Genomic DNA, 14,336 nt, shown 5'->3' with positions numbered 1-14,336 from the left:
TCCTGGACCGGCTCAGCAACTAGCTCGTGGACAGCGTCGGTCGTGGCGTCTACACGAATAAAAATATGTCATGCACAATTAGGATATGGTGCAATGCATGAGCACGTAATGCGATGAAACGATTAACTCAAATTAGCCTGAAGTGTTTCCTTCTAAAAACAACTAACAACAATTAGATAAAGAAAAGAACAAGGCTAGGGCAACTATAAGCAAAACCCTAACTTGCGCATAAGCTCTAGTAACAAAAATTTGCTAGCTTAACTTGAAAGCAGTAAGCATGCCACCCAAAATTTTCCAACAAAAGCTACTGCTATCAAAGCAATTAACTAACCCTAGCAAGGAAAAAGAACATAAATAGATCTACCCAAAAGTGTACAACACTAGCACCTGAAACTTTTTCAGTGAACTACACATGCAAGGATAAAGCCACTGCAATTTTTTCATAATTTTTAGAGCAACAGAAAAAGCGGTAATAATTAAACTAGCTCAAGCACAAAACAAAAATTAACAGGGGTAACAGTGACAAAGTGCATGCTCAAGCATTTTTCCTCTGAAGATCAAGATTTTAGAAACCTAACAAAACTGGTTTGGTATTTTTCGCATTTTTCTGTGAATTTACATGGATTTTTAAAGTTTCAGCTAAAATAAGAAAAATGGAAAACATAAAAGGGGGGGGCGGCTGACAGCCGGGCCCCACATGCAAGGGAGCCCAGGCCTGCTCCCCCCTTCCTCTGTTTTGCCCGCACGGGCGGCCGGCCGGCTGGTGCACGGCCAGGGGCAGGCGGCCCGCGGCGGCCCTGGCTCCCGCCGGCGGCGGCTTGCCGGCGGCGTGGCTCGGCGGAACCGAGGCCAGGGCGCCCGGAGTGCGGGGGCGCGGGACAGGGCGTGGGGCGCAGGGGCGGCGCGCGGCTTGGAGCGGCGGCGGTAGGGGTGGCGCGGTGGCGGCGCGGCCGGGCCGGCCAGGGCAAGGCCAGGCGGCGCGCGGGGAGGGGCGGATGAGGGCCAGTGGCCCCAGGCGGCCGTGCGGCTCGCGGCGGCGCCGCGCGAGCGTGCGCAGGGGGCCCCCGCGGCGTGTGCCGGCGGCTCACGGCGGCGCATGGCCACGGGCGGCGGCGGCGGCTGCGTTCCGGCGGCGGCAGGGCCAAGCGGCGGCAAGGCGAGGCGGGGCGAGCACCAGGGGGGTCAAACGGCGGCGGGGCGCGCGGTATTGGCCCGCGGGCTGGAGCAGGGAGGGCCGGCGACGTCGCGGGCGGCGGGCGGCGCGTTCTGCGGCGGCGCGGCGGCGCTTCGACGGCGGCAGCCGCGGATTAGGGTGGGGAGAGGGTCGGGGAGTGAGATAGGGTTGCGGCCGAGCTCACCGTGGATCGATTTTGCGCGGAGGAAGGCCGGGAGAGGGAGTTCGACGGCGATGGCGAAGCTCGACGGGAACGGCGACGGTGGACAGCGTCTGTGCTCGATTCGGTCGGGGTAGGGGCTCGTCCGCGCTCGTGGGTGGTCGGAGTGGGTGGACGGCGAGTCTGCGCGGCTCCGGGCGCGACGAATCGAGGCAGAGTGGTGAGCCGTGGCCGGCGCGACGAACGACGGCGATGTCGCTCAGTTCTGCTCGCTCGCTCGAGCTCGACCTAGCTCAGAGGAAGGAGGAAGGAGGATTGGGACGGCACGGGAAGCTTCGAGGCGTCCGTGAGAGGAGAAGAGCGGCGCCGGGCGCGATTGCCGACGCGTGGACGCGCTCGCCGGCGTTCAGTCGCCGGTATGGGCGCGGGCGTGCACAGTGCTGAGCACTGGAGCTGCACTGTTTCTTCGTTTAATGATTTTGCTCGAATTTGAACAGGTGAAACTCCAAATTTCATATGGGAACATGAAATTTGGCCAAAACAAAAGTTGTAGAGGAAAAGAAGATCTACAACTTTCGTTTTGGGCGAAAGTTGATTTGGAGCTCGGAACAAGGACAAAAACGAGATCGAACACAGCTAATTAGATGTTTGCTAAGCGAACGCGATTAGCGTTAACGACGAATTTGAGTCCACGATTAACGAGTTAACTCTTGATTAGCGAGACGATTAACACAGGGGTGTTACAGCCTTCCCCCCTTAAAGGAATCTCGTCCCGAGATTCCAGCATGAGAGAATTCAAACAGGCGGAAAGGGTTCGAAGATGTAGTACCTGGATGAGCGTTTAAAAACTCCGGATACTTGGATCTCAGAAATTCCTCCTTCTCCCAAGTCGCTTCATCTTCGGAGTGATTACTCCATTGAACTTTGTAGAATCGGTTGGTTGTGCGACGAGTAACTCGATCCTTGCGATCAATGATCTTGATAGGATGCTCAGAATAAGTGAGATTAGACTCTAATTGAATCGAGTCACTTTCAATAGCTTCCGTCGGAACTCTAAGGCACAGTCTGAGTTGTGACACATGGAAGATGTTATGAACCGTAGAAAGATTCGCTGGAAGATCCAACCGATAAGCCACAGGACCGCATCGTTCCACAATTGGATATGGACCGATGTAGCGGGGAGCTAACTTTCCTTTTATTCCAAACCTTTGCACGCCTTTCCAAGGTGATACTTTCAGATAGACGTGATCACCGACCTTAAAGACGAGTGGATCTCTTCTTTTATCTGCATAGCTCTTCTGTCGAGATTGTGCAATCTTTAAGTTGGCTTGGATAAGGCGGACTTGTTCTTCGGCCTCTTGAACCATGTCGGGCCCAAAGATTGTTCTTTCCCCGGTTTCAGACCAATTAAGAGGTGTACGGCATCGACGACCGTATAAGGCTTCAAATGGAGCCATTTTGATGCTTTCTTGATAACTATTGTTATAAGAAAATTCAGCTAATGGCAAATATTGATCCCATTTTTGTGGATAGGTTAAGACACAAGCACGGAGCATATCTTCCAAAATCTGATTAATTCTCTCTGTCTGGCCATCTGTTTGAGGGTGGTAAGCAGAGCTGCGAATTACTCGAGTTCCTAAGCAAGTATGCAATTGTTCCCAAAAACGAGCAGTGAATTGGCTACCACGATCAGAGATGATAGTCTTTGGTATACCATGCAGGCATAAGATACGCTCAACATATAATTCAGCATATCTTTTTGTGGAATAACGAGTACTGACTGGAAGAAAATGTGCTAACTTGGTTAGCCTGTCGACCACAACCCAAATAGAATCGTAACCCTTTTGAGTTCGAGGCAGGCCAACTATAAAGTCCATACTAATGTCTTCCCATTTCCATTCAGGAATACTCAAGGGTTGAAGAGTCCCAGCTGGTCTGAGATGACTGGCTTTAACCCTCCGACAGATATCACATTCTGACACATACTTGGCTATTTCCCTTTTCATCCGAGTCCACCAAAATCGTTGCTTCAGATCTTGGTACATCTTGTTGCTACCCGGATGAATTGATAGTCGTGAAGTATGGGCTTCATCAAGGATCTGTTTTCTAAGCTCAAAATTCTTAGGCACCACTAATCGGTTCTTGAACCATAATACATTCTCAGTATCCTGGTGGAAGCAATTCACTTTAGGGTCTCCTTCTGATAGTCTTCTCTGAATTTCCTTCACCCCTTTATCTAGCTTTTGTGCCGCTACGATGAGATCGCGAAGAGTAGGAGTAAGCTCTAAATGAGCCAATGTGCCATGTGGTACAATACTTAAGTTCAGCTTTTCCATTTCAAAGCAAAGAGACTCGCTTAATGGTATAGCTGAAATGCAATGACAGTGAGCTTTGCAACTTAGCGCATCGGCAACCACATTTGCCTTGCCTGGATGATAATGCACTTCGAGCTCATAATCTTTAATCAACTCAAGCCATCTTCTTTGACGCATGTTCAAATCAGCTTGAGTGAACAGATATTTGAGACTCTTGTGATCGGTATAGATGTTGCACAATGAACCTAAGAGATAGTGTCGCCAGATCTTCAGTGAATGGACCACAGCTGCTAATTCAAGATCATGAGTGGGATAGTTTTCTTCATGACGCTTGAGTGATCGAGATGCATAAGCAATCACTCGGTTCTCCTGCATCAGAACACAGCCAAGTCCTGTGCCTGAGGCATCACAGTAGACATCAAAAGGTTTTGTAGTGTCCGGCTGGGCCAAGATTGGAGCAGAAGTGAGAAGTGTCTTCAATTTCTGGAAAGCTTCCTCACATTGAATACTCCAATAGAATTTAACACCCTTTTTCAGAAGTTCAGTCATTGGCTTCGCAATTCTGGAGAATTCTGGAATGAACCGACGATAATACCCAGCTAAACCCAAGAAACTGCGAATTTCAGGGACTGAAGTTGGGGCTTCCCAATCGAGTACATCCTGCACTTTACTGGGATCCACAGAGATGCCCTCAGCAGATATGACATGACCGAGGAATGGCACTTCCTTCAGCCAGAAGTCACACTTGCTGAATTTGGCATAAAGCTGGTGCTCTCTCAGACGCTGAAGTACTATGTGAAGATGATGAGCATGTTCTTCCTCATTCTTGGAGTAGATCAAGATATCATCAATGAAGACCACGACGAACTTGTCTAACTCCGGCATGAATACCGAATTCATGAGGTACATGAAATAAGCGGGAGCATTGGTTAATCCGAAAGACATCACCAAATACTCATATAAACCATAACGAGTAGAGAAAGCTGTTTTTGGTATATCCACCGGTCTGATTTTGATTTGATGATAACCAGATCGTAGATCTATTTTTGAGAATACCTTAGCTCCAGCTAATTGATCAAAAAGAATATCAATACGAGGAAGTGGATATTTGTTTTTGATGGTGACTGCATTCAGCGGTCGATAATCCACACATAGCCTCAGTCCGTGATCTTTCTTCTTTACGAACAGAGCCGGACAACCCCAAGGTGAGGTGCTCGGTCGGATATAGCCTTTATCCAGCAACTCTTGTAACTGGATTTTTAATTCAGCTAACTCACTGGGAGTCATTCTATATGGCCTTCGAGATATGGGGGCTGTGCCAGGCTGTAACTCAATGACAAACTCAATATCCCGATCGGGAGGCATGCCTGGCAAGTCCTCAGGAAACACATCGGGGTATTCACAAATCACCGGAATTACTTCTAGAATTTTTCCCTCCAGATGGTATATGACAGTGGCTGGAATTGCATGCTGTGAAAGATGAATGTCCATAGAACCATACATGGAAGAGTTGAACTGAAGAATACGAGAAGAGGTATTGATGATAACGCCATGCTTCTTCATCCAATTCATTCCAAGTATGATATCTATCCCATGACTTGGAAGAACAATGGGAGTGAGTGGAAAATTCTTCCCACCCAAGGTAAGGGGAACATTTCGAACTACTTGGCCAGCATTTAATCGGGTGCCAGGTGTCTGAATAATGTAGGATTTCTCTAGGCATGATACTTGTAAGTGAAGTCGTGCCACACATGCTTCACTGATAAAATTATGAGATGCTCCAGAATCAAATAGCACAGTAACAGGGCAGTGATTAACAGAGAACGTACCCGCCATCACTTGAGTGCCCTCCGGGACTTCCTCCAGAGTAGTGTAGTTCACACGACCAGTCTTGGCAGGTACAATCTTCTTTTTCTGATCTTTCTGGCTGGAACCTTGACTCAGCGCAGGAGTCTTGTAGTTATTCTGCCGAGGTGGCAGACGACAGTCACGCGCAAAGTGCCCCAGGTTACCACAATTGTAACATGGGTAGTTGTTGGGGCGTGGAGCTTGTAGCATTAGCGGCCTCTGCTGCTGTGTCGGGAAACGAGGTACCCACGGTTGCTGTTGCTGGGGTGGCCTAGTGACCCAACGGCCCTGCTGTGGAGGACGGTTTGAAGCCTGCTGATTCCCTGTCTGAACCAGCTTGTATCTCTGGGGTGCATTGCTGGAGGATCCAGCAGGTGCCTTTCTCTTCTTGTCAGCTTTGTGTGCCAGCGTGGCATCTTCCTGCGTGATGGCCTTATTAACCAGATCAGTAAAGTTATTGCACGTGGTGAGAGCTAGCTTGTCTTGAAGCTTTGTGCTGAGTCCCCTTCTGAAGCAATCCTGCTTCTTCTCATCAGTATCCACATGAAAACCGCCGTACTGAGATAGCTGATTGAAGGTTTGAGCATATTGCAGCACGGTGTTAGTCCCTTGCTTCAGGGCTAGGAACTCTGCCATCTTTCGCCTCATTAAGCTGGTAGGGATGTGGTGTGCTTTAAAAGCTGCCACAAATTCATCCCAGGTGAGACGTGTACCAGCGGGAAGTAGAGCCTTGTGATTGACCCACCATATTTTCGCAGGTCCTCGCAGCTGTTGCGCTGCAAAGGCGGCTTTGTCCATCTCTGTGCAATTGAGGATGCTGAACTTATCCTCAATGGTGCGAATCCAGGCATCAGCCTCAAGGGGATCATCGGCCTTGTGGAACAGAGGTGGCTGGGTGGCCAGAAAACCGACATAGTCAGTTTCTGCTGGTGCTAGCGGGAGAGCATGTCGACCTCTGCCGGCATTGACTTGGGCTTGCACCAGTTGCCTTATCAACTCCGTCTGCTCGTTGCGGTCTGCGATAAGAGCTGCAACAGCTTGAGCCAAAGAGGGAGGTTGCTGGGGCAGTGCCTCGTGATTGTCATTGTCATGATTATCACCCATCTGCAAAATAGTCATTCCCCTGGTTAGCCATTTCGCTATCAGGACTAATTCATGCAATATAAAGAATGTGCATATATAATATGAACACACGGCATGAATCATTTCTCTCGCGAGATGGTTCACCAAGGGAATTAAATTTACTTGCTTTGGTTGAAAATGTATCAACACAACAAGTTTTCGTCCAGAGTAGTTCTAACGTATGCAATACTAAACCTCGCTCAACAATGTTTCAGATTCGAAGACGATCAAAACACAATTCAATTCTGAAATTTCACACACTGACAGAAAAGATCATTATGGGAGTAAAATTTACATTAAGCAGCCACGCTGCTTCAGCTGGAACAAGGTTTAGTACAACCCAAGCCATGCTACGGCAACAACCTAACATGGGAGAAGGGTTCACAAACGACCCTACAACACACCACTACGGGGTCTTACACGACCCGGCTACACACCACACTAGGAGGGTTATCCTACATGACTCGAACTACTGAGCCACAAAAGAATTCTCAACCCAAGGTTAGCCTAAAGCTTTATGTTGGTCATCCTACCCAACTATCCTACAGTAAGGCTACATTGCAAGGGGAGAATCAACACTATCCCGCTGCGTCCTCACGGAGTCCCTGGTCCCGACTCGACTCCAGACACTCCCTCGATCTCCTCAGGGTCCTCTTCCTCTTCTTCTTCTTCTGGCTCCTCCTCTGCTGCATCAGCCTCCATCTCTGCTGCTGCCTGCACCTGAGCCTGGGCATCCTCAATCCACTCCTGGGCCTGCTGAAGCTGCCCCTCAAGGTGCTGCACCATCTGAGTCCTGTTCTCTAACTCCTCCTGCAACTCCTGAATCCTGATCTTCCTCGCTCTGGACTTGGCCTTCAGGGTCTTGATCTTATCCTGAGTACCGATCATGTGCTGCTCATGGAGGTGAGCCTCTCGAGCCTTGCTCCTGCATATCGCATTTTCCTCGCGAAGCTGCTCATACATGTTGCTCAAGGCTGAGGAGTAGCTGAACGAGAGTGCTGTCCTGACGCTGTAGTCGGGCATCATGATGTTCAGGTTGCGGTTAACCCGATCTGCATAGGCCTGAGTGGTCTCATCCCTCAGAGGAAACACACTGTAAGGAGTATCTATCACCTCTGCATTATGCTTCTCTGAGAACTCCTCAATAGCCCTCCTAGCTGCAATCTCCCAGGAGTCTGCCAGCTTCCTACCATAAACAGTGAGCTGCCACGAGTCCCAATCCAAGCGAGCGGGGCAAGCAGGAATCTTCACAATCATCTGACAGCGCTCGGTGCCCAGCAAGCTAGACTCGTGTCCGGAGTACTGTGGGGGCTCAGTGTAGTCAAACGCCCTGAGCATCTGCCACAGCAGACGAGGAAAGTGGCCGGTGTGGAGGGCACTGGAATGCGCCCAACCCTCAACGTCCACGATCACGTGCGTGAAGCTAGCCATCTGTAAGAACACATAGCGCTGACGTAAGTGACAGTTTTCAAAAGAAACAGGTTTAAACTTGGTAACGCAACACAAATAAATTTTTAAGAACACATAGTAAAAACATGGTGATCCAAATAAATTTTTGTGAAGCGCAACCGAAGGTAACAAAACAAACACACAACTCAGGAATACAAGATGCATGCCACGTTCTAGCGTTTCTCACCCAAACAAGTACCAAAATATGGTATACGAGAGCAATCGGTGGCACAATTACGTTCTCTCCCTATATATAGACTAGTCGTTCCCACGATCAAGGATGTTATAACGCGCTTACGGAGTTAGTTTCCTGCAGAAGAACACAGAGACAGATATAACTATCCATTTCTGGACCCTTCGTGCCAGCACACACGAACGGCCCCCATGTGTCCTACGCCACACGGGTAACGCATATGCAGTTTCCCACATATTCACACATACATTACCATCCACTATAGAGATGGCACCCAGACGTTCGACGCTGAATGGGCAGCGCTGCATACGTCATAACAACGTATTCACTTCCCGTACACTCGCCTTACGGGACATCCAAGGGTAGACGTGTCCCAAGGGTCACGGTCATGGCCAACCGCATGACAGGTTTACATCTCGTAACATTGCCTTACGAAATGGCCGTGATCACAATCACACGACATGAAATCCGCACTCCATATCAGGCGGCAGATAGCGACAGGCTCGTTTGAATCGAGCCTTATCACCTCCTCGTATGCTCAACATACGGGACCCGCGCACGTATGAAACACGTGGGCTATTCTAAGGACTACCAGAATGCTTACCTTGCTTACCTCAGCGTAGGTGCGTCGTTACCGAAATAAGGTTTAACAAAAAGTAAAAGCTGGAAGTGCTGGAATAAAATAGATACTTAGTTGCCACCTAACTTATAAAACATAATTAGGGCATACGAACTATCTATTCTATTCCTTAGCGCATCTAGCGTCAACTTTTCGAAAAACCCAAAATCGTTGCAAGGTAATCACCCCAGTGCAATTTAGAGCTCTGATGCCAGCTGTAGCAGCACCGTCCAAATTAGACCGGCTTAAATGCACTAACCATCATCTTAATACTTAATCCAGTTACTGTGCACTTAAAACGGTGTAACCTGACAGGCTGTCGGGTAAAATCCCGATTAAACTACTGTACTCCAGGATCACAATTGCACTTAGACCCGTACGAAGACGAGCACAGGTGTTACCCGCATACAGAAATCTTCAAATTAATTTACAACACAGGTTTTACATAAAAGTCTTAAATACAAACAACAGAGTTCAAACGCACAGCGGAAGTTTAAAACTGAGTTCGAAATACAATACGATAGCTACGACGACGATAAAAGGTGAGCTCCACATCCTGCCCACCGATGTGACGCTAACCTGCCCACTCTTCACGGGGAAGACGGGGCCCACTCGACGGTCCAACCTGGAGGAAGCGGCTGTCCAATCCAGGACGCACAGATCTCCTCGAAGTCCGCCGGGACACAACATGCTCAGAGGGGTTACAACAACAACCCTGAGTATACTAATACTCAGCAAGGCTTACCCGACTCTGGGTATACTTAGCCCACTAACTAGACATGCAAAGCTTTTTGGCTCTGAAGTTCTTTTGCTGAAAAGCTGCTAGAAGTGAATCCTTACTTTCAATATTTTAGCTCCGTTTAGTATACCAAGTATTACTAAGTTCGCCTATTCATCTAAAACACACATGGTAGAACAGATTATCTTTTAGAACAACAAATACAACATTCCATCGCTACCTTTCAATACTTATTTCACTTCTTACTACGATGTGACGCAGTGACCAAGGTTCTCTTAACCGAGAGAGACGGCGAATCGATCCGATTTAACCTTGCAAGGTGGACCTAACTCACACGACACATGTAAGCCCCGCCGGGCCATGCGCGTCAACTGTTCCCACATTACCACGACATCTGAACTACGCCTGCTAAAACCCAGGTGATGGGCCCCTCGCGGTGAACTCCCGGAGAACCCGGAGGCGGCATCCTATCCAACACCCGCCAACTCCCACGCCCAGCGTAGCATGGCGGAATTCAAATCACCGCTGTAATGTGGTACACAGCTTACCGGTTTCGACTACCTCCTACTTCCGGTATGTGGTTAGTACTGTTCAAACTCGGTCATCAGGGCCAACAACGGTACGGTCCTCAATCGACACAGGCGGGAGTCCATTTTCTCACATAAACCAACTCATTCCCGCCCGGTCTCCAATTCTTTTTACTCAACAACGTATTTCCAAGCCCAAAGCTAAGGAATCAAGATCCAAAACTCGCGAGTGACAGCAATCACTCGACTTCTACCGAAATCCTATTTAGCAAAGCATTTCTATCGACACCTGCATACTAGTATAGGCCCACGGTACCTAGGGAAAACATGCATACTATGGTTCCATTCAACTCCTAGAACATAAATGCACAATACTTAAATAAACATTGAGTAATTTTAAATTATGGTTATGCTCCGGGGCTTGCCTTGCAGGTCAGCGGGGTTAACTAGGTCTCCGGGGGCGTGCTCAACGGCGTCCTCCTGCTGCGCTCCTGCTCGTGGCTCCTGGACCGGCTCAGCAACTAGCTCGTGGACAGCGTCGGTCGTGGCGTCTACACGAATAAAAATATGTCATGCACAATTAGGATATGGTGCAATGCATGAGCACGTAATGCGATGAAACGATTAACTCAAATTAGCCTGAAGTGTTTCCTTCTAAAAACAACTAACAACAATTAGATAAAGAAAAGAACAAGGCTAGGGCAACTATAAGCAAAACCCTAACTTGCGCATAAGCTCTAGTAACAAAAATTTGCTAGCTTAACTTGAAAGCAGTAAGCATGCCACCCAAAATTTTCCAACAAAAGCTACTGCTATCAAAGCAATTAACTAACCCTAGCAAGGAAAAAGAACATAAATAGATCTACCCAAAAGTGTACAACACTAGCACCTGAAACTTTTTCAGTGAACTACACATGCAAGGATAAAGCCACTGCAATTTTTTCATAATTTTTAGAGCAACAGAAAAAGCGGTAATAATTAAACTAGCTCAAGCACAAAACAAAAATTAACAGGGGTAACAGTGACAAAGTGCATGCTCAAGCATTTTTCCTCTGAAGATCAAGATTTTAGAAACCTAACAAAACTGGTCTGGTATTTTTCGCATTTTTCTGTGAATTTACATGGATTTTTAAAGTTTCAGCTAAAATAAGAAAAATGGAAAACATAAAGGGGGGGCGGCTGACAGCCGGGCCCCACATGCAAGGGAGCCCAGGCCTGCTCCCCCCCTTCCTCTGTTTTGCCCGCACGGGCGGCCGGCCGGCTGGTGCACGGCCAGGGGCAGGCGGCCCGCGGCGGCCCTGGCTCCCGCCGGCGGCGGCTTGCCGGCGGCGTGGCTCGGCGGAACCGAGGCCAGGGCGCCCGGAGTGCGGGGCGCGGGACAGGGCGTGGGGCGCAGGGGCGGCGCGCGGCTTGGAGCGGCGGCGGTAGGGGTGGCGCGGTGGCGGCGCGGCCGGGCCGGCCAGGGCAAGGCCAGGCGGCGCGCGGGGAGGGGCGGATGAGGGCCAGTGGCCCCAGGCGGCCGTGCGGCTCGCGGCGGCGCCGCGCGAGCGTGCGCAGGGGGCCCCCGCGGCGTGTGCCGGCGGCTCACGGCGGCGCATGGCCACGGGCGGCGGCGGCGGCTGCGTTCCGGCGGCGGCAGGGCCAAGCGGCGGCAAGGCGAGGCGGGGCGAGCACCAGGGGGGTCAAACGGCGGCGGGGCGCGCGGTATTGGCCCGCGGGCTGGAGCAGGGAGGGCCGGCGACGTCGCGGGCGGCGGGCGGCGCGTTCTGCGGCGGCGCGGCGGCGCTTCGACGGCGGCAGCCGCGGATTAGGGTGGGGAGAGGGTCGGGGAGTGAGATAGGGTTGCGGCCGAGCTCACCGTGGATTGATTTTGCGCGGAGGAAGGCCGGGAGAGGGAGTTCGACGGCGATGGCGAAGCTCGACGGGAACGGCGACGGTGGACAGCGTCTGTGCTCGATTCGGTCGGGGTAGGGGCTCGTCCGCGCTCGTGGGTGGTCGGAGTGGGTGGACGGCGAGTCTGCGCGGCTCCGGGCGCGACGAATCGAGGCAGAGTGGTGAGCCGTGGCCGGCGCGACGAACGACGGCGATGTCGCTCAGTTCTGCTCGCTCGCTCGAGCTCGACCTAGCTCAGAGGAAGGAGGAAGGAGGATTGGGACGGCACGGGAAGCTTCGAGGCGTCCGTGAGAGGAGAAGAGCGGCGCCGGGCGCGATTGCCGACGCGTGGACGCGCTCGCCGGCGTTCAGTCGCCGGTATGGGCGCGGGCGTGCACAGTGCTGAGCACTGGAGCTGCACTGTTTCTTCGTTTAATGATTTTGCTCGAATTTGAACAGGTGAAACTCCAAATTTCATATGGGAACATGAAATTTGGCCAAAACAAAAGTTGTAGAGGAAAAGAAGATCTACAACTTTCGTTTTGGGCGAAAGTTGATTTGGAGCTCGGAACAAGGACAAAAACGAGATCGAACACAGCTAATTAGATGTTTGCTAAGCGAACGCGATTAGCGTTAACGACGAATTTGAGTCCACGATTAACGAGTTAACTCTTGATTAGCGAGACGATTAACACAGGGGTGTTACATAAGGCCTTTTCCAACCGGTTTCCATAGCCTGTTTTCCAGTAGTGCGACTATTCTCATCCGCATTTAACCAAAAGTATGTTTACGAATATTATTTTTTTTGAGAAAATATATAATAGCCAAAGTCGAACCGGGCTAAAGAAAAATATGATTGTTTGTACTTTTTGAACAAAAGAAAAATACTTAGTACTACGCTTTCCCCTACCGCGTGCACACGTCCAAATCGACTGGTATGGTATCGTCGCCGGCCAGGCCGGCTAGCTTGGACAAGAGGCATGCGGCTCTCTCGCTGGCTCTCCCCACTCATTATTAGGCCACTAATAATCGCAAACTGATCTGCTCCACTAATTAGATCTTGGCTGATTTGCATCCCCTAACTAATCCAAATTTATTTTAAAACGAGCCCCTCCTTTTCTGTTTGCAAAAGCCTCAACCGTCTGATCCGTCATGATCTGTGCGTGCTCCCCGTCGGTCTCGCAGAATAATGCGCCTCGCAATATAGTACAACGAAAGACATTATTATATATGCTAAGTAACACCATATTATTGTTAACTAGGATGTATATTATGTAGCACTGTGTATAGTTAGTGTGGTTGTTGGACTAAATTATTGTGCACTAGCTAGTTTGTTGCATCATGCTCTCGTGGTTGTTTGGTAAGTGGAGATCTGTTGGTTGTTTGGCATGGTTATATCTCACTTTTACATAAACTATTACAATCATTTGGGTTTGGGTGGCCAGCCATTAACTAGAAAAATAGTTTTGTGTAAAATCTCATACATTTAATGGCTAGATATTATAACTGTATTTTAATAGAAAAAATAGTCATATATTATAACTGTAATCTCATACGACTTACACTATAAAAAAAAACAAAAGGTGTCAAGTATTTATGAACGGATGTAGCAGTAATTTTGAAGTCCAGGCTACATTATGGTATATGTTAGATCTATGTTAATGTGGTATATAATCATATTTGGTTTTGTTCTAAGAAAAACTACGTAATTATGACTATCAATAGAGAGAGAGAAAAAAAATCAGGGAACTGTAGGAGTAGCTCTCTCGGTCGATCAGCAGTTATATCTTGGTCACATCTCCAAAATTTTGACAGGCCAATTATTGGGCCGAGACGTTTGAACAGCCGTACTGTTTTTTAAATATAATTTCCTCTTTCAGACTAATGAAAAACCCTTTTATTGGTGCGCAAGTACAGTCGATCATGAAAGGGAACGTGATGAGCTACTATAGTCACCGTTGGAGTGTGTTGTCATCGTCGTGCTGCGTCCGTGCCGAGATGCACCGACATCTTCGGCGCACCAACGTATGGGATGGTCGGATGGATGCTAACGCGGTTGATGCGTGCAGCAGCGTCCACGTGTCATTTCCTGATCGACACAGTGTGTGCTCGTGGTATGCATCAATGCATCATGCCATGCAGCTGTTCAGTCAACTGCCCACGTGCACAAAATTTGTGTGTGTGTTTTTTCCCTGACGGTTAGCAACCTAGTCGCATGTGTAATTGTCCAGTCATATTTGCTCTAGATTCAACACCGTACTCCATTCATTTCAAATTATAGCTCGTTTGGTTTTTTTTACTCTAAATTTGACCACTCG

The sequence above is a fragment of the Panicum virgatum genome, chromosome 3K, assembly GCF_016808335.1.
Source record: "Panicum virgatum strain AP13 chromosome 3K, P.virgatum_v5, whole genome shotgun sequence".
Classification (NCBI taxonomy): Eukaryota; Viridiplantae; Streptophyta; class Magnoliopsida; order Poales; family Poaceae; genus Panicum; species Panicum virgatum.
This window is presented reverse-complemented; position numbering follows the sequence as displayed.